This window comes from Abramis brama (genome assembly GCF_963993115.1).
Source record: "Abramis brama genome assembly, chromosome: 20".
NCBI classification, from domain to species: Eukaryota; Metazoa; Chordata; class Actinopteri; order Cypriniformes; family Leuciscidae; genus Abramis; species Abramis brama.
The window spans coordinates 18,030,132-18,049,959 of NC_139982.1; the positions used below are offsets into that span (position 1 = coordinate 18,030,132).

At 34.8% G+C, this 19,828-nt stretch overlaps 1 protein-coding gene across 2 annotated transcripts in view; it reads left to right on the forward strand.

The window, feature by feature from the left end:
* The window catches only part of otud7a (OTU deubiquitinase 7A), a 74,874-nt gene that overhangs the window by 8,393 nt on the left and 46,653 nt on the right, over positions 1 to 19,828 (forward strand). The gene's annotated exons all lie outside the window — the stretch shown is intronic.

The window sequence follows — 19,828 nt, forward strand, 5'->3', positions numbered from 1 at the left end:
TCATATCCATTACCATGCTAAAAATCTTCCAAGAGTTGTCATGATAGAAATAGACATAAATCCCATAGCAGATCTAGGCTGGGGGAGGTGGAGGGTTTCAGAGGAACTCTGATAGCGTGATGCTGTACTAGCCTACAGAAACAAATGAATCAGACTATTTAAATGTTGAGTAAGCAATCTCATTGGCTGCAGTATCATTAGTACTCATTGGCTCATTGGCTGCAGAGGCCAATCAGCTTGTGCCATGTGGTAATGATGTGATTGCTTACAGAGCCTGTGCCCTCTAGAGTCTCATGACTAGATGTTTCATTATAATTGTATTTTGAAAGGGTTTTTGACAGAAGCTCCTTAAATAACATTTGAAATATTTTTTTGCATTTGGTTAATTTGCAAGCGTGTCATTCCATGTATAATTTACCAAATTTATGAAACGTCCCTGGCTAAATTTTTTGAATTTGTTAATATTTTTTTCTGAAGAAAGACACAATTTTAAATGCCATGGGTGAATATTTATTGATTTTCCTTGTCAGTTTTTCCCCTCTATAAAATAGTGGATTACTCGGTAAATATCAATCCATGGCATTTAATATTTTGGCATTCTTCTTCATTTATGTATTTCTTTCACCAGGAAAAAATAAAAGGATCAAAAAAAAAGTTTTCTAAATGTTTTTATTACCATATTTAAGTACATTCTGTAATTGTATGGGTGTTTCCCTTGATTTTCCCTCAGAATGAGCTCAGAAAATGTGAAAACAATTTTATTCTGTGTGGGCCTGGAAATTGAATTAGCTGACGTTTTGATTTTTAACAGGTTACGTACATTAGACTCATGTGTGACTCAAACACTGGTGCATTTACAGGAATCTACAAGATGTTTGAGTAGGATGTGGAAACGAGATTGGCATTGATTCCATTGTTGTTCAAGAACAGCTGCAGGAGTAAAAATCTGAATGGGACTTTTAAGTACACACTTGTAATATTTAACCTACAGTAACACCAACCATGTTCTTGATGTCACAAGTGGACCCAGTGTTTTACAGGATGTTGCAGTAATACTGTTGTTAGCACATGTCATCTTATCACCATGAACTTTGAAGAAGTATTTCATTCCCTCCCAATGATTTCAGAGATAAATAGTTCAGAAGTTGCCTAAGAGGTTCAATAGTGGTGCCTTTATGCTGCTTTGTCTCCTATACATTTTCACACACAGTTAGCATGCTAGTGTTGTGCTTTAGCTCTTAGGCAGCACAGTAAAATCCACATTGAGAAGCTGTCTTCAATTTCGTTGTCTGCTGTTACAGCTAAACATATTTAAGCCCATGTGTCAACATTTAGTCAACATGCACTGTATCTTGAGCATCTTGTGGCATGAACACTACGTTTTTACGACAGAAAGTATTTCCCTTTTCTTTTCAATATTAAGTAATGGCCACACATGTTAGTGTTAACAATGCTAACATTATCAATTGTTGTTTATCTTCTAATTGAGGAAGCGTTTGGACATTTTGAGGCTGCTTTTTTGCTTTTGTTTTTATTTGACACCAGTTCATCTGTTTTGTGAACAATAGCTAAAATTTGTGATGGGTGGTGTTGGATTAGCTCAAATAAGGAAGCTAAAATGTGCCCTTTCTGCCTTTTCTTCACTGTTGCACGTTATTCCAAATGCAGAAATCTTTCATTGAAATCCTTTAAATTACTTTCCTTTTGAGGGGTCGTTTACGTGACAGATTTTTTAATTAAAAAGGAAAACTTTTAATCCATTTTGGCCGTTCATTTACACGACAACGGCATGTCGGGGGCCTGAAAATGCAAAGACCTTTGGGAATAGGTTTCAAAGTGCAAGTTTTTGAAAACTATACCGTTATTGTCAAGTTTTCAAGATTCAAGATTGAAAATGGTGATGTCATGCGCATGCATATTACGTGTTCAGTCTATAGATGCGTAGTCTTTCTTTACAAAGTGACATCGCCACCTACTGGCCTGGCATTAATAACACCGCGTTTTTAGTCGTTCTCGCGGGTCCGTGTGAACGGGGATCGTTTTGACATCATTGTCGTCTGTACAAGAAAAACGAAAAGGAAAAACTTTTCAGTTTTTTGTACATCGTTGTCATGTAAACATGCCCTGAGTTAAGTTCACCTTATTTTACCTCTATCCAAAGGGGCTTTTTCACTGAAGGAACGTTTTCATAGTTCCTGTAACTATTGGCGGAACTACCCCCTTTTCGCCGCGTTTGCATTGGCCACTATGTGCACTCAGTGTATACTTGTTTCTGTACTATTACCCAACAGTCTATGGCAAATAGTGGACTGCAAATGCTGATGCTCCAAAACTTGAAGCTCCATATATATATATATATATGGGGGGTCTACAGCTGGGTGAACAAGTAAACTTCATGTTCTTTCTATATTATACTCACTAGACGTAAGTAGGCCATTCTACTGTACTACATTTGGAGAATTTCTGCATACTTCAACTAGGCAGAAGTAGGACATGAATTAAAACAATCCGAAGAGACCGAAAGCATCTCTCAGTAGCGTAAGAGAACGGAAAGAGAAGAATGAAGGAGGGGTGAAGGATACGGATGTTTGGGCTCTTCTCTAAAGGAAGAGAGGGGGCAATGTCAATCGTATCTGGAAGAAAGCCATGTTGAGACACAAGTGAGACAGTGAAAATTCAATTAAGAGGGACGCTGGGTGTTTTGGCACAAACAAACACACCCTCGCTGGACAAACGCAGGCACATGATGAAGGGCTGGTGGCCAGCGGTGACATTCGTACTGTGGCGTTTACTCTGTCATGGGGGATGGGTGCAAGAAAATGACAGGCCAGACACAAACTGACATGCAGCAGGCAAAGCAAGCTCAACAGACACGTCACCTCCACCCAATGTCCCTCTGAGCCGTTGTTTCCCATCAGCACTGTCTCAGGAGGCAACAACGAGCTGTTGTGTACCAACACTACTACATAATTTCAAAGTCAAGTATTCAAGCAATTGAGAACAAACAAAGTTGAGAAATGATCAACCCTCACCCACACTGTCTGTAAATGCGGTGTAATGTCATCAGTCAGATATGCTTGATCGACCTTTAAGGATGTTGTAGTTTTTGCTGTTTTACAGTGTTTGTCATGTTTGACAAAATCTAACAAGCTAGCATTGTTTATGTATACTGTACGTCCCTCAAACGTGGACAAGCATGTTATTTAGATAGTAGGGCCCTATAAAATACATTTTATTTTCCGTTTTGATTGTTCTGGATTCTGTTTAATGGTTAAATTAGATATTAGAAATCAAAAAGCATGCCTGTTTGATTGAAATTATGAAATGTATACAATTTAACAACAACAAAAAAGGACCCTATGAAATCTGTTTAATTTTTCCCAAAATCTGTTCTATTTTTCCCAAATTCCATTCAAAATTTTCTGGATTCCATTTTAATGGTTTAATTAAATTGATAATAATCAAAAAGCATGTCTAACCAATTCAGTTTATATACGTTTAACAATTTAATAGTTTATTACAATTTTTACAGTAATAGGGCCGTATAAAATTATTTTATAAAAAGAAAATCTTCAGAAATTCTGTGTTGTCAGTTTTTCTGGAATTATGATATAATACAAATGTATTATCAAAAATGGTGGAAATAAAATGAAGGTATCAAACATTAACAATTTAAATATCTTCTAAAATGTAATCAAAAGAAATTTTAACATGCGACACAATAAAGGTTTACTTAACTTAAACTAAAACATGGAGGGAAAATTGTAATTCTACTGTACAATAGTAAAAATATATCGGTCACAATTTTTATTTAGGTTAAACCAAACTTTTATTTTGACAGGTTGTCATGAAGTTTTTATGTGTATAATATATTGACGAGTTATTCTCAAATGAAATGGCGAAATGTTGGTGAAGTGGTTCTCAGAACAGCTTTGCGGATGAAGTTCATCTGTTCATGTCCTCATATAGTGAGACGGCAGTTGAGCGTCATTTGTGCTTCAGTGTGTGTGTAGTAGACGAAACTGTGGCGCTCATTCACACAGAGGTATGCAGAACATGCAAACCTCATATTTAAATAGTAGTCTTTTGTATTGTAATATTCTAAGACACTTGTCCATATCATGATTTGATTTATTGTACAGCCCTGCTTTTGATTTATCACAGCAAAATGTCTTTACAGGTTTAGCTAAAATCTCATTTGCACTTTGAGACATTTTCCGCTCCAGACAACCTGCCACCTCAGCGTCGACAATCAGCTGTGAAAAATTGCACCTTGCTCCATATGTCACTCTATAACAAATTACATTTCATTTAGGGAAATCTTTGGAATTGTCTTCATGTAAATCACCTGATGGACCCCTGTAGATTTGGGTCAACTGATGTTGCATTAGCTGAGCTCTTGTTCAGATGGCTGAAAAGTAGGACAGAAACAAGAGAGAGACACAATGAGAGAAAAGGAGAGGCCCGGTTCTGGCTCAGCCGGCCCAACCTACCGCTGCGTTCAAAGCCATGTCGGTTCTGTCTGTTCCCATGCCAATCCGTAGAGAGTCCAGGCCTAAACACAGAGCCTTTACTAGAAAAGGATTGGACCAGAGCCATGCATACAGAGAATGCTAAAGCTAGCAAGCTAAGTCTGTTTTCTGCCTTTACTTATGTGAACAGTATTTATTTTATTTTTTTTATGTGGGAAAATGTCACCATACAGGCATTAGCTGGGGATTTTATTTTGGACTAAATCAGAAAAGATCATGTGTTTCTCCCATCATTCAGAAACAAACCGCCAACTCAGTTCAATTACTGATTTTTGACAAATGTAGTAATTGGTCATTAAATTCCATACAAATCAACACCTCTGAGTTTACAAGAAGAAATTGGCCCTTTTAATTTTAGGAAAATATTTTTGGACATTTTTTATTGTTGTAGGGCAACTGCTGTGCACGAAAAAAAGGTGCATAATAAAAGTCTCCAGCCTATTTCCAACCAATTAGCCTTTTACCAAAAAACTTTTGTGTGCGTATTGATGTCTTCTTATAAAATAATTGCCACGTTTCTATACATAATTTTGTGTACAGTATATTGCAAATTCTGCACATCCAAGATATCCACAAATCTACGTAAAATGGAGAGACTAATGAGACCACTGAAATTAGCCAGTTTACATCTTACTAATTCTAAAGTAATTTAAATTAGTAAGTAATTTAATATTATTCAATTAAGAAACGACGCCGAACGGTTGTTTGTCTGATAGGACTGCTTGTAACTGCCTTTATGCAACAGCCCATTATGACGGAACTTTAATTTTTATATTTTTAATCAACTTTTGAGATTATTGATATCATACTGATTTAGAGTGAGAAAATCCAATTAACATCTTGCTAATATTTTGATGCTAATGCTAACTATGTTTAGCATTGCTGAAGTTTTGATTATGTTTGTGTAGATTCCCAACAAAATCAAACCCATTATGTCACTTCCCGGAAAATGATGTCATTAAGAGCCAGGCTTTTGTTCGTTAAAGTGATAGTTCACCCCAAAATGAAAATTCACTCACCCTCATGTCGTTTCAAACTTGTATGAGTTTCCATCTTCTGCTAATTTCTTTTGCTAATTCTACAAATTAGCAGAATTTTGGTAACCAAACAGTTGCTGGTAGCCGGTGACTTCCATAGTTATTATTATTATTTTTTCATACTATGGAAATCAATGGCTTTCCAACATTCTTCAATATATCATATTTTTTGTTCAACAGAAGAAAGAAACTCATACAGGTTTGGAACAATATGAAGGCGAGTAAATGATGAAATAATTTTCATTTTTGGGTGAACTATCCCTTTAAATGGATTTGTAAAAACAAAAACAAAAAAATCATGGCTCCTCAGTTATAAAATTCAGATGGCGATTTATTCACATTGGAGGAGTTTTGTTTGTGATCCTACAAACCCGTAAATGTGCTTCTCACATTGTCAGTCACGTTAAACATTTATTTAAATGTCCTATTTAGTAATAGGGAAACGTATGCTTTGTTTTAAATGGCTTTCTATCTTGCTTCTTATCTCTTAAACTTATATTTACATAAGGAAAACATTTGACCCAGTTACTTGTTTGACTAGTAAAATGATTTGTCGTGCAAGCGTATATGTATATAACACATGTTATACTTTTATTTATTTTTATTTTTTTAAATTAGTTTTTTATAGGTTTTATGAACTTCACCAATATGTATTTATCAGTGTGATGAATATCAGGTGAAAAATACATGCACTTTTGCGCTTTCAGTGCCAATCTCTCTCCGTCAGGTTTGTTTAGATGCCTGTCGCTGGCTGTGAGAACTGGATTTTTGAGTTTTCCGTCAGCTGTTGGAACAAACACTTGCACGGTCTGACTGGCGGCTGCAGATGCAGATCCAGATCACGAGTCGAGGCGTCAGGGACGAAGTTAGAAAGGGAAGGAGAGGGTGATGAAAAGCGCTTTCCTCACGACACTTAACCCCACTCGTTGTTTCCATGCGAAAAGACTTGACCTGAACAAGCAGAAGTTAGCCCTCTTAGTGCAAGAGATGAGACTGATCCACCGTGGCCGACCTCATTGATCTTTGGGAATATTTGTGCAGAAATGAAACTAATGTGTCGGACGAACTAGCATTAATAAACCCATCTAAAATTAATGAAGCCATTTCCTCAAATGCCATAGATGTGAAAAGGAATCAGATATGCAGATAGATGTTTTCTCAGCTAGTAAGAACTAATCACTCATTTCAAAGTGGTTCTTAGTCATTCTCACACAATGCTCAGTCATGATGCTTAGTTCTCATTTAATTAAATATATAATAAAAATCTGTCATCATTCTCACTGTTCCGAATCTTTCTTTTGTTGAACACAAAAGGTGAATTTCTGAGGAATATCCTGAACGCTCTATTTAGTTTCATTGAAGTAAATGAGGATTAGGCCTGTCAAGCTTCAAAATGATAAAAGCACCATAAAAGTAGTCCATATGACTTTTAACGTGATATGATACACTGTAAAAATAAAAGTTGCTGCCTTAAATTTTTTAAGTACAATCAACTTGGGTGTTTATGTCATTTCAACTTAAATTACAATAAACTGACTTAAAAAATCTTGTATAACTTATAATTTATTTTGATGAGGTAAAGCAATGTAAAAACATGTTGTCATAACATATTGATCATATCATTTTTACAGTGAACTTTGTGTGAGCAAACGCTGTTATTAAAGCGCCACTTCCCATTGTATTGGAAAAGAGCAACCAGCACATCATTTAAAATATCTCCTTTTGTGTTCCTCAGAAAAAGAAAGCCATAAGGGTTTTAATCGAAATAAATGATGAACTATCCATTTAAATATTCCCATTTGCTTTAATGGAATCCCGATTATCATCAACGTAACAGTGTACTGTAAAATAATGAACACTGAGATTTGGAATCACTTGTTTGGTTGTACCTTGTACGACTGGAGTTATTACCGAACACGTTGACATGGTCTTGATAATGACTTGAGTCTTCAGCAGATCCGGTATGCTCTTTCCCGTACTTCCGTCCGGCTTTTAACACACACGCACACGCACACCACACACACACACACACACACACACACACACACACACACACACACACACACACACACACACACACACACACACACACACACACACACACACACACACACACACACACACACACACACACACACACACACAAGCTAACCATTGTGGCTGGAGGAGGAGAGATTGGAAGTGAGTGATTGATTCAGAGGCTGAATAGCCTTTTCTATCCTGCATTGAAATTCAGTCATTGAATCTGCTGGTTTCGAGCAGGTTCCAACAGCAGAAGCACTTCCCGTGACTGAGTGTCCAGTGTAACAATATCCCTTCACAAACTCCATGGTGTAGATAACATTTTGGAACATATGTTTATAATAATAAGGCATGTGTTTGTGGTTGATATCAGTTTCATTTCTTTAATAATATCTTTTCACAGTAAATAGGGAACTAATACTGGAATTATTCAAAACAGAGGACCTCAATAATTACTTTTCACAGTAAATAGGGAACTAATACTGGAATTATTCAAAACAGAGGACCTAAAAATGTTCCATTATGTTGATTCAGTTTACAAAACCTGTCTAAAAAATGCATTCATAAATCAGACTGATCCGGTTCTAAACTCAATCACTGAATACATAAAAAAAAAAAAAAAAAAAAAATTGAAATAACTTAGCGTTTTTTTATTTATTATTATTATGTTTATAATATAATATAATATAATATAATATAATATAATATAATATAATATAACATAATATAATATAATATAATATAATATAATATAATATAATATAATATAATATAATATAATATAATATAATATAATATAATTATTATCCCACAATGCAGTATATTTAGCTTGACCTTCCTTTCCAGTCTGATGAATGAACCTGAAACAAACTTTTGTGGCCAGACTACAAAAAAAAAAACAGTTTTACACAACATTTTATTAAAACGCAAAATAAAAATGCATTTCTGAATGCCATTTACAACATACAATCTAGTGAGGCCACTTTAGCATATGTTCATATTGCATAGTTTCAGGTTTTTAATTATGAAATGATCTTTTAGATATTTTATATTTATGGTATCCATGAAAACGATGATATTATGATAATATTGATGATGATGTTATGATGATATCTATGATTATTCTTATCCCATTCACAAATTTGTATGCACTGCTGAACCATCAGAACTCTCTAAGTGATCTAAGTGCATTTACGGCTGTGATTAATTGTTTTTAAAATCTATTTTATTGTGAGCTAAGATTTTCGTTGACCTTTCAGCCATTTCGACTCACAGTTTTTTTATTGCAGCTTTGTCTTTGTCAGGAAATTCAAAAGAGGTTTTCAGTTCACAGCTGAGCACATTATCATAAAATGTCTGGTTTGGCAAATGTACCGTAGACTCAATGTACTGAATAAGCCTCTTACCTCATCAGTCATGTGTAGACCAGACATCATGATATTAGGCTGGAACAAGATGTCACATCTAAATCTCGATCTCTCTGTGTCTGTACATTTACAACAGACGTGAAGCACAACTTATCCAGAACTTGATTTCAAGTCCACACAAAGATAAATGCGTGATTTTGTCGTCCATTAAAAACCACAGACCTCGTTTTACAAGCATGTCTTTGGCTGAATTTTTACTATGTTGTTCTTTACATGCTTGAATTTACTGATTTTTATAATTGCATTAGCAATTATTTATTTTAGACCCCATTAAAATCGCTCAACAAGCCTAATTAATTTCCCTGTGTTGAGGTCTTTTATTTTGAAATAGTAAGGTTGGATAGCACTTTTAAACCAAAACAAAACAAAAGACCCAGCCTGTAGGTTTTAGGGGGCGGGGCATTCTCATTCTGGAGAGAATTTGATTGGACAACAGTCTGTGCAGTGCAGGATGAGTCATCAATCATTTTTATCCATTTTCCCAGGGAAGAGAAATTAAGAAGCAGAAATCTTAAATCTGTATATCTTGTTAGAGTTAATTTTGTCAACTTTTTGGAGTACACCAAAATATGGAATTTACTGACACAGACTATAAAAAAAAAAAACTGTAACATCAAGGGATCTTTAAATAGTTTTTTAATAGATCTTTTAATTATTTGTATCGACAAAAGCATATGGGTTCTCTGTATTGAGGCCATGAAAATAACCCCTTTTTTGTCATGACACATGAAGTGTTTAACCACATGACAGATATGTAAACTGAAGTGCGAATGAGTCTGGTATCTGTGAAGATCTGTATCGGTGAAGAATCTGTTCCTGAGAATGCAAAGGCACGCAAAACACGATCACAGAGACAATTTATTCATAACTGTCTTTAATGTTGCATGGCTTGTCGTTTCCTCCCACATTTTTTTGCTGCAGTGACACAGGTTTTGTTTTAATTTAATTTGAAAAAATGGCATGTTTAATGCGTTTTGTTGGTGAATATGTTTGATAAAAAGGAGACTGACCGTCATTCACTACATTATTTCTATTCGATCACAATACAAACTCAAAATGTGCTAAGATTATTATTATTAAGATCATGTAAGGATATGATTGTAACATTGTCATAATGTGAAATAAATGTATCATTAAATATATCATTTTAAAAATAATGATATCATTATAAATAATAAAAAAACTTTGCTAGAGTATATACAAATATAAATGTATCAAATATATAGCTACAAATATAATAGATCATAAAATTATTTAATTTCTTTTCTGGCAATTTTTTTTATGATTATTTTTGATAAAATATATAGCAAGAATCAACTGTAAATATAAATATCATTATATATATAATTAAATAAAAATGTATGTAATGATATATTATATTTTAATTAGTTTTATTTTTATTCTGGAAATTTTGCATTATATTTTTATTATTTATTATTTAATTCATAATAAAATAATAATAATACATAAATTATAAAAAAAAAATAAAAAAATTTACATCTAAATCCTACAATCCACAGTGGTTTCATAAATACCATGGTTTTTGTTTATATTTATGCTTGGAAAAAGTTGATGTCATGATGCCATGCTTAGTGGTGTTTTGTTTTGAATTTGTTTTCCGAAACCAAGAGTAGCGGTAGCTAATGAAAATATTATGTCATCATCACCCTTATTAGATTGCACATTAGAGTCTAACTTGAAAAGCTGGCATTAAACTGAGCCCAGCAGAGGGGTGTGGAGACTCCATCTGGTGTTCCTGGCATCCAGTGGGCACAGTGTTGCCCTGCCCAGCCTCACTGATCTCCAGAAACACAGAACACATGCTTCTGCAGGTACTTAAAGTCACCATGAAGTTGACCCTTTTTATTATTTTTCTGGGATATTGCAGTAATTATTGTAAATGATTGATCAGTGCACATGTTTTTTTTTGTTTTTTTTAAATGCATGTGCCCTCTTAATCTTTAATCAAATTAACTTCCCCTCCCGCTTGCAGTATCATCTCTTCTCTAAAAAATGTGTTTACTGGCCCGAGGGCTGGACAACCTGTCAATCACATGAGATTGAACAATAGCAAACCTCAACCATTCAAAATCACCCACATTTTTTGTAGTTCAACAATTTCATTCGGCTATACGTCACAATAGGGAAGAAAATGCTATGCTATCGTAACTTCCGTTTCATGCCAACTTTAATGACGAGTTTTTGTATTAGGGGGCCTTAAGGGGATTGTTTATATGATGAACAGATTGAATTTAGGCTATTATTCACATATTAACATTGATCAGCGAACATAAATGGAAGCTCAACTGAATTTACTTGACCTCATTGGTTCTTGCTGAAGCTCAAACGTGCTGCGTAACACGAGAATGAACCTCATTGGTTCTTGTGGAAGCTCAAACGTGCTGCGTAACACAAGAATGAAGCTCATTGGTTCTTGTGGAAGCTCAAACGTGCTGTGCAACACAAGAATGAACCTCATTGGTTCTTGCTGAAGCTCAAACGTGCTGCGTAACACAAGAATGAACCTCATTGGTTCTTGCTGAAGCTCAAACGTGCTGCGTAACACAAGAATGAAGCTCATTGGTTCTTGTGGAAGCTCAAACGTGCTGTGCAACACAAGAATGAACCTCATTGGTTCTTGCTGAAGCTCAAACGTGCTGCGTAACACAAGAATGAACCTCATTGGTTCTTGCTGAAGCTCAAACGTGCTGCGTAACACGAGAATGAACCTCATTGGTTCGTGTGGAAGCTCAAACGTGCTGCGTAACACGAGAATGAACCTCATTGGTTCTTGCACTTCAAGCAAGCATGCTTGAGCTTCCGTTGCTTGAACATCAGGTGGGTTGTTGGCCGATTTTAGTCAGCAAAACACAAAACCCCATACCTCCCTTGTGCTGGTGCAGGTTACGTGGGTGAGGTGAACCCATGAGGCCGTGCGGCCCATAGAGACAAACCATTCACGTCTGAGACAAGAGACTGAGAGGTTTAACAACATATCAAGTGCTTATGTTTTAGACCTGCTTTGTTTGCAAATCAGATTTACATTGAAAATTAGACTTGTACTTTAGTGTTGAGCTCAACCTCAAACTCAAACATGTTGATAACAGTGAGGAACACAGCAGATGATTTATGAGCCTGGTTTTCAGTGGATTTTATGCTCACCCAGGCTGCATTTATTTAATCAAATGATATATTAAAATAACTGTATTCTACTTATTTTAAAAAAGTAATTTATTTATGTGATAGTAAAGATGAATTTTCAGCATCATTACTCCAGTCTTCAGTGTCACATGATCCTTCAGAAATAATTCTCATATGCTGATTTGGTGCTCAAGAAACATTTCTTATAACAGTGTTAATATTTTATAAACAACATTCATTGGAAATAGAAACTTTGGTTACACTTTAGATTAGGTTCCAATTCTCACTATTAACTAAGACTTTTGCCTCAATAAACTTCTAATTACTGCATATTAATAATTAGTATGGTAGTTGTTATGTTTAGGTATTCGGTAGGATTAAGGGATGTAGAATATTGTCTTGAAGAATAAGGCATTAATATGTGCTTTATAAGTTCTAATAAACAGCCAATATAATAATATGCATGCTAATAAGCAACTAGTTAATAGTAAGATTTGGACCCTAAACTAAAGTATTACCGAAACTTTTTTGTAATATTATACATCTTTACTGGGACGCTTCTGTATGATATTCAACAGCATTTTTGTTGTTGTTGTTGTTGTTGTTGTTGTTGTTGTTGTTGTATTACCCTGATACTTTTTATTTCACGTTCCCGAAAATGTGAAATGTATATTAATACAGAAATTAAAAATGCTCATCATAGAGGTATTCAAGTCACTGTATGTATGAACTGCATTCTTTTTAACGTATTTTTGAATACATGACCAGATATACACAAAAAAGAACCTTGTTTGTTCAAGTAGTTGCGATTTTGAATGTTATTGCGAAGTGTTTAGGTAAAATCTCACATTGTGACTTGCCTTTTTCCCTTTTTGTTTCCTCGAGTCGTGGTTAGCATGCCTTCACTTGAACAGAGGAGTGTTTCTCTCTAACTAGGTCTGAGAGACTGAATCTTCTTCGGCTTGTTGCTAAATATAAAGGAGGCGCCGTTTCACAGGAGGGTGCTGGTTCTCCTTTTAAATCCCTGTACACTTTAGTGTATTCTGATTTGTCTCACAGCAGCAATGAACATGGATAAATTAGGTGCTTGAAATTAGCCAGCAACTGGGATCTGTAACCTACAGTAACAGCTAGCGATGACAACAAACTTCTGAACGTTAGCATGCTAACAATCTGAGCAACAGATTGCATACTATCCACTCTATATTATGGCAATTTGGATTTGATATTATAATATTTAGGACTGATAATTGGTTATTACTGTAGATAGTTTAATAAAAGCCAATCTGTTTTGCATAGTTAGCATAGTTATCCTGTGTGTTTTTGCTGACTCACATCCTCATCCTCTGGAGAAATGCTTCTGGATACAAATCAGGCCATGTCCTTTTTTACGTGTCTCCGTGAGGATGTTTTGGTATGTTATGAGTCCATACTTTTATCATCGGTCATCATCCACAGACATAGTATTGTTCGTTAACTGCTGTCCTCCAACACATTGATTATTAGGCCACACCTTTTGCTGTATGAATATTTATAAGTAGGAGGCACCAGATGGGAAATCAGTGTTAATGTTAAGAGGTGATGTTTGACGGAAATAGTGCAGTGCGAGCACCTTAGTCTCAGTGAAATTCTCACTTGTCAGCAGCGCAAACAAACGCTACACTGCCACAAGCAACGTGCAGCCAGAACCTTACAGCCTATAAGCATGTCTTCAGGGATTCAAGCTGAGAAATGGAATTTAGCTTCAATAAACGACTAGCAATTAACAACAATTTAATTGTAACAGAACTAGATTCTTACATTTTCTGTAGAAAATGAGAGTTGGTTGTCGCTTTAACCCGCTGACTAAAAAACTGTGTAAAAGTAGCCTAATTCAGCGGGAAAACCAAGTACTTGGCAACACTGCATTGTAAAAAAATATAATTACATGATTTGTTATCACAACATCAACTTAGATAATTAACATGGTTTAGATTTAGATTTGGTTTTATTCTGTTGAATAAATCAATGTCTTGCATTGTATTAACTCAATTTTTTTATTTCAACAAACTAAAATCTTTAATGCAACCAGGTAACTTACTTTTTTAAGTTAAACCAACAATCATTTTTACAGTGTGGTTATGTAGAAAGTTGTTTTGCTATTGTTGGGATGTTTTGAATGGTTTTTAGGTGGTTACATACTGACCTAAAGTGTTCACCACGAAAGTCGATATGATATTTGATTCACTTAATGTTTGTTTCGAGTTTTCACTCTGTTGAGTATTGAGTATTATGTTATCACTCATTTGATCTTTGGACTAGTTTCTCAGTGTTGCCAAACAGTAAACAGGCTACTGTGTGGTTTTACTGTGGTCTATTTTTCTCTTCTCTCTACCTCTCACCTGATGCTTTTTCTTGTGGTGACACAAGCTTCAGCACAGAAGCAAGTTCTTCTGGTCGTGAGAAACTTCTGCACGACACGCAGTAGACCTACAACAGACCCTCAACATTATGCAAAAACACACTGTATCAGAGACTGAGCCAAATGAGCCAGCGCTGGAGCCATAATTACACTCATCTATTTGTTCTATCTTCATAATCGTCTTATGCTGTAACTGCAAAAGTGATTTATGAGGAAAATGTTTGTGTTTAATGTGTGTTCAGTAGTGTACAAGGCACATGGGAACATCGAGGAACAAGTTGTTTTCTCACATGATACATTACATATAAAGAGTTGTGGTTATATTATTATCTATATAACAATTTAAAATATTATATTATATTATTAATAAACAGATGACATTAAGTTCGAGATTTGAAATATTATATTATATACTTATTTTAAATTTCATTATATTATATCATTACATAATACGTATGTAAATACATATTCATTTATCGTTAAATTTTACATTACATTATACATCATTATATTATTATATAGATTATGATCTATATAACAATATATATTTTTTTACAAATATGTTATATTAAAGTAATGTATAATGTTTTAAAAAAAAAATCATTTAATTTTATGTCTGTTTTTTAATACAATGAAAATTAATTATTATTTTAAAAGATGATGATTATTATTATTGTATCTACTGTATGTATGACAGGCGGTTGGTGACATCATATTAAAAATGTGTGAAAATTATTACATAATTATTATTTCTGCTTATATATATAGTAGTATTGATGATGCAGATGTTAATAGCATGTTACTTTGTTACTAATTGATTACAATATTCCACCTATCATTTTTACGTTACTCCAAGTTATTTCAAATTATAGCATGGTATTACCATAGTACATATCCCAAAAACATAATTGCCAGTGTAGTAGGAAATGATAGATGCTACGAGTACAGAATGAAGATTTGTTGTTGCTTTGAATTGAAAAATGAAAAAAATTATAATAAATTGATTATGATTCTATCGAGATCTCTAAAAAGAAAAAAAGATGGATGAATCAAAATGAATTCCTATAATCAACGTTACGCCACAAATGCTGTCAATAGAGCTTAACCTGCAATATTTCGCCTTTAATGAGTCAATTAATATGAAAAACAACTTTGACTGAACTAGAAAGCGAGTCATGAGAAGGTTTGAATGGCTCCTTGTATGCAGTCAGTGTGCGAGTCATAGAGAAGGCAGCACACACTTTTGTAAACTCTGAGTCTGGCCTTGTTAAAGCACACATGGATGAATGAGCACTGCGTGACATGTCCTGAGCCTTATTTTCATCGCTGGGCTTGTATCCCAGAATTCTTTGGGGTTGCTAGACCTGCAGCTGTGTCTCTTTGGCTTTGCAGGTCTATGAGGTAATCGGCTGCATGTTGAAGGCTCAGAGTCAGGGAACGCAGCCAGGCGTGTGTGTGTGTGTGTGTGTAATGCGTATGTACCTGAAGAGCACCTGTGGAAGCGGTAGTAAGGAACGCTTGAATAATGCAACACACACAGATGTTGTGTGAATGCTGTGTCTCTATTGGCATGTGTGATCGATGTTGCTCATTATGTCCAGGAGTGTCAGCAGAGCTCTTTAACCTGTCTTTACCAAAGCTTCATAGATCAGCGATGGATTCATTTGAGAATGTGCATTCATCAAGTTTTATAGACATGACAGCAGTGTCGGATCCATGTCTCCAGACAAAATAAAATATGTTGGGCATATATTGTTAGGGTGTTAGCCACACATGCACAACAACAGTGGTTAAACTCAAGACACAGTAGATCGCTGGAGGTAATTAGTAGAAATCGCAAACCACATCAAGTACAAAATGAGAACTGACAAAGAACAACTGAAACACTGGGTATAAAAAAAACAGTGCTGAACAAAGGCAACTAAACTAGATACAGGTGAAACTAATGGGTGGATATGGAAACAAACCAGGGAATAAATAGTAACCAAGGAACCTAAACTACACAGAACGGGGAAAGAGGAACTAAAGGAAACAGGACAGAAAATGAAAAATAAAATTCAACAGAACAGAACAGAACCCACAAATAAATCCATGAACTAATAATACAATATAATAGCATGTTCATTTCAGTGATTAATATTTTCTCATATTGGTTTAATTTATATTTATATTTAATATTGTTATTTTGTATATAATATATTAAATTACATTATACTATATCATTACATATATTTATACATATGTAAATACATATTAAGTTATAGTATGTTAAATTTTACATTACATTATACATCATTATATTATTATATAGATTATTATCTATATAACAATATATATATATATATATATATATATATATTAATAAACAGATGATTCATTGACATTAAGTATGAGATTTGAACTTACATTATATTATATTATTATCAAGTCAAATTTAATTGCACAGTGCTTAATAATAATTTAATATTAATAAGAAATATTCCATTTATAAATAATAATAAAATATGAATTAATACAAAATAATATTTTATGAACATATAACATTATATTTTATAATATATTATTATGATACATATTGTATTGAGGTTTTATTATTTTATTTTATTTAATTTTTAACAATATTATGTTTGTACATAGCATTGCTACAGTATATCATTGCAATACTGTATATTATAATGTTGCATTTGTACATTTGTCTGTATACCTTAAAAAATTGCGCTCGCACACACATGCACACTTACTCAATGTACATATTATGTAGAAATTGTGAGTAATTGCTTCCCATAATTCTCACACTTTCTTTGCATATCAGTTGGGTGCGATGGCACATTTTTCCACCGCTGCCAGACGTCTGACACTCTGAAAATAAACCTGGCAGCCTCTGAGCGCAATTCTGAAGGTTACTGTGTTAAATTTAGCTGTGGAAACATTGATGATCAGCGGGAGAACAAGGAAATGTGATGAATGAGAAATGTTGTTGATGGTGACAACGGCTTCTCTGTCGACTGTGAACTGTGGCAGAGGTGAGGCCCGTGTGGAAAGTGTTTTATGTCGGAGATGGAGGTGAGAGCGAGGGTCTTTCTCGCGCTCACACTTTTACTGTCTAGCTTGTTAACGTGGGCTCATAAATACTAGAAGGCTTCCTTCAGGTCCTTGTGCTCCCAGGTCAATGCGGCATGATGACGTGTAAACAGACTGGTTCATGTTTTCTGTGAATGCACGTGTGGGTGGAAGTTATATTTGTTTGATAAATAAAGTATGTTCTTTTTTCTAATTACCTCCATTTATATACTTTTAAAAGCTTTCTTCGGAAACCATTAGAGGTGGTATATCTGTACTTTATTCCTCATTTCTTAAGATACATTTCTTACTAAAATTCAGCAGTATCTGCAAGTTTGCCGTCAATTGAAATCAAACCTCTTTTGGACCCATGAATGATTCCATTCAAGGAATGTTTTTTGGGGGGTGGGGGGGTTGTATTTTACTCAGTGAATTAGAAATACTGCAATGTAGATTGTAAACCTGTGAAGAATTCATGTTCTCCAGTGTTAGATATCTTTATTTTTATAAGTTGTATATACAGTAGTCAACATTTGAAGTGGATTAAAAATGTTCATCAAAGTTGTCCTTAGACAAGAACGGGTATTGGTTAAAAATTCATGTATAACTTTGATGAAAGGTTTTGATCCACTTCAAATGTTGACTAAAAATAGTTTTGTCAGTTTTTAGGCGTACACTTTATTTTACAGTGTCCTTGTTACATATGTTACATGTACTTACTGTAGTAATAACAGTAAATTATGCATAGTTACATGCAATTAACCCTCAACCAAATCCTAATCCTACCCCAACCCTATAGTAAGTACATGTAGTTTCTTAAAGGTCCCGTATTATGCCCCTTTTCACAAGATGTAAAATAAGTCTCTGATGTCCCCAGAGTGTGTATGTGAAGTTTCAGCTCAAAATACCCAACAGATCATTTTTTACAGCATGTTTAAATTGTCATTTTTTGGGGCTCAGAAAAACGCGCTGTTTTAGTGTGTGCCCTTTAAATGCAAATAAGCTGCTGCTGGACGACCCAGGGGGCGGAGCTTCATGAGCTCGCGCTCAGTCTCTCAGGACAATTTCATCTCACACAATGATGATAATATCAGAAACTCTCAGTAACGGTGTTCATTTCGAGTCGGACAATAATGCCTACAGAGTCAGAGTGCTGTATAGAGATGAAACAGGTATAGTTTAGTAGTTTAATTACGGTTATTATAACGTATTTGTTATCTGCTTGTATGTATCCATTATTTATTAATAGCCTACAAGTCTGCTGTCTGAATGATGATCAAACATATACTGATGAGTTTAATAAAGTTTATTGTACATCACACAAAAGATGAAGCGTCAGTTTTACTTCAGAAAATCACCGTAAGAGCTGAGTAAACACAGTAAGTTATAAGAAGTGCGCAAGTACATAAACGAATTTCGGTAGAGTTGAGGGAGCATTCCTGTGGGCGGCGGTTAGTCAAAAAACTGTTCTAGTGACGTCATTAAAGAAGGAAGTAGAGGGATGTAGTCCAAACGGGCCGTTCGCTGTAGGCGACTTCTGTTAAATAAAATATCTCGCTTGGCATTGAACTTTGAGCTTTATAATTTTACAGATATTATTTATGCTCTAACAGCAACATTACACACTAACTAAAGTTTGAAACATGGGATCACGAAGAACGGGACCTTTAATATTACTCAGTACTTAATTACACTGTAACAATGACACCTTAAAATAAAGTGTAACCATACATTATATAGGATAGAATTTCCTAGTAGTCGTCTTTCCTCTCTTCTTCTCTCAACCTCTTTTCCTTCCCTGACCTTTGACCCTTGGTCTAATGTAGATGTCCATCTCTTCCCCAGTCTAATGCTGTTAAACCAGACTCAGCCATTCTATAAATGTCTTGTCAGAGCTGTGAGCCGTTCTTCTGTGTGCTGGATGAAATGACAGGGAGGAGAGGGAAATGTACAGCATGCATAGCTGTGAATTATGTCTTGTGATTCTTGCTTGTCGGGGTTACAGCAGCTCAAAGGACTCTTGCTGTAGAAACTGCTGCCGTCTGAGACTTTTGGGCCTGCTGAGGCATCAAATATGTATTGTGTATGCATAATGTTTCTGTGCCTGTAGAATGACCTCATCGCTGATAGTATACACAAACACACACACACACAAATCGCTTATAAAAAATGCCATAGTTTCCACAAAATTACTTTAGTTGCTACAGT